This window comes from Littorina saxatilis, linkage group LG10 (genome assembly GCF_037325665.1).
Source record: "Littorina saxatilis isolate snail1 linkage group LG10, US_GU_Lsax_2.0, whole genome shotgun sequence".
Lineage (NCBI taxonomy): Eukaryota > Metazoa > Mollusca > Gastropoda > Littorinimorpha > Littorinidae > Littorina > Littorina saxatilis.
Genome location: NC_090254.1, coordinates 49462034 through 49464657, shown reverse-complemented (window position 1 = coordinate 49464657; position 2624 = coordinate 49462034).

Below are 2624 nucleotides of genomic sequence, written 5' to 3'. Positions count from 1 at the left end.
AACAATACTGATCTTCTCTGTGTCTCTCGTGATACACTAGTGGCTGATTACAGTGCAAGTCAACAACACTGATCTTCTCTGTGTCTCTCGCGATACACTAGTGGCTGATTGCAGTGCAAGTCAACAATACTGATCTTCTCTGTGTCTCTCGTGATACACTAGTGGCTGATTACAGTGCAAGTCAACAATACTGATCTTCTCTGTGTCTCTCGTGATACACTAGTGGCTGATTACAGTGCAAGTCAACAACACTGATCTTCTCTGTGTCTCTCGTGATACACTTGTGACTGATTACAGTGCAAGTCAACAATACTGATCTTCTCTGTGTCTCTCGTGATACACTAGTGGCTGATTACAGTGCAAGTCAACAATACTGATCTTCTCTGTGTCTCTCGTGATACACTAGTGGCTGATTACAGTGCAAGTCAACAATACTGATCTTCTCTGTGTCTCTCGTGATACACTAGTGGCTGATTACAGTGCAAGTCAACAATACTGATCTTCTCTGTGTCTCTCGTGATACACTAGTGGCTGATTACAGTGCAAGTCAACAACACTGATCTTCTCTGTGTCTCTCTCGTGATACACTAGTGACTGATTGCAGTGCCAGTCAACAATACTGATCTTCTCTGTGTCTCTCGTGATACACTTGTGACTGATTGCAGTGCAAGTCAACAACACTGATCTTCTCTGTGTCTATCGTGATACACTAGTGACTGATTGCAGTGCAAGTCAACAATACTGATCTTCTCTGTGTCTCTCGTGATACACTAGTGGCTGATTACAGTGCAAGTCAACAACACTGATCTTCTCTGTGTCTCTCGTGATACACTTGTGACTGATTACAGTGCAAGTCAACACTACTGATCTTCTCTGTGTCTCTCGTGATACACTTGTGACTGATTACAGTGCAAGTCAACACTACTGATCTTCTCTGTGTCTCTCGTGATACACTTGTGGCTGATTGCAGTGCAAGTCAACAACACTGATCTTCTCTGTGTCTCTCGTGATACACTAGTGACTGATTGCAGTGCAAGTCAACAACACTGATCTTCTCTGTGTCTCTCGTGATACACTAGTGGCTGATTGCAGTGCAAGTCAACAACACTGATCTTCTCTGTGTCTCTCGTGATACACTAGTGGCTGATTGCAGTGCAAGTCAACACTACTGATCTTCTCTGTGTCTCTCTTGATACACTAGTGGCTGATTACAGTTCAAGTCAACAATACTGATCTTCTCTGTGTCTCTCGTGATAGACTAGTGGCTGATTGCAATGCAAGTCAACAACACTGATCTTCTCTGTGTCTCTCGTGATACACTAGTGGCTGATTGCAGTGCAAGTCAACACTAACACTAACACTAACACTAGTGGCTGATTACAGTGCAAGTCAACAGTACTGATCTTCTCTGTGTTGATCTTCTCTGTGTCTCTCGTGACACACTAGTGGCTGATTACAGTGCAAGTCAACAGTACTGATCTTCTCTGTGTCTCTCGTGACACACTAGTGGCTAATTACAGTGCAAGTCAACAACACTGATCTTCTCTGTGTCTCTCGTGACACACTAGTGACTGATTGCAGTGCAAGTCAACAACACTGATCTTCTCTGTGTCTCTCGTGATACACTAGTGACTGATTACAGTGCAAGTCAACAACACTGATCTTCTCTGTGTCTCTCGTGATACACTAGTGGCTGATTGCAGTTCAAGTCAACAACACTGATCTTCTCTGTGTCTCTCGTGATACACTAGTGGCTGATTACAGTTCAAGTCAACAATACTGATCTTCTCTGTGTCTCTCGTGATACACTAGTGACTGATTACAGTGCAAGTCAACACTACTGATCTTCTCTGTGTCTCTCTTGATACACTAGTGGCTGATTACAGTGCAAGTCAACAACACTGATCTTCTCTGTGTCTCCCGTGATACACTAGTGGCTGATTACAGTGCAAGTCAACAATACTGATCTTCTCTGTGTCTCCCTTGATACACTAGTGGCTGATTACAGTGCAAGTCAACACTACTGATCTTCTCTGTGTCTCTCTTGATACACTAGTGGCTGATTACAGTGCAAGTCAACAATACTGATCTTCTCTGTGTCTCCCTTGATACACTAGTGGCTGATTACAGTGCAAGTCAACAATACTGATCTTCTCTGTGTCTCTCGTGATACACTAGTGGCTGATTACAGTGCAAGTCAACACTACTGATCTTCTCTGTGTCTCTCGTGACACACTAGTGGCTGATTACAGTGCAAGTCAACAATACTGATCTTCTCTGTGTCTCTCGTGACACACTAGTGGCTGATTACAGTGCAAGTCAACACTACTGATCTTCTCTGTGTCTCTCGTGACACACTAGTGGCTGATTACAGTGCAAGTCAACAGTACTGATCTTCTCTGTGTCTCTCGTGACACACTAGTGGCTGATTACAGTGCAAGTCAACAGTACTGATCTTCTCTGTGTTGATCTTCTCTGTGTCTCTCGTGACACACTAGTGGCTGATTACAGTGCAAGTCAACAGTACTGATCTTCTCTGTGTCTCTCGTGACACACTAGTGGCTAATTACAGTGCAAGTCAACAACACTGATCTTCTCTGTGTCTCTCGTGATACACTAGTGAC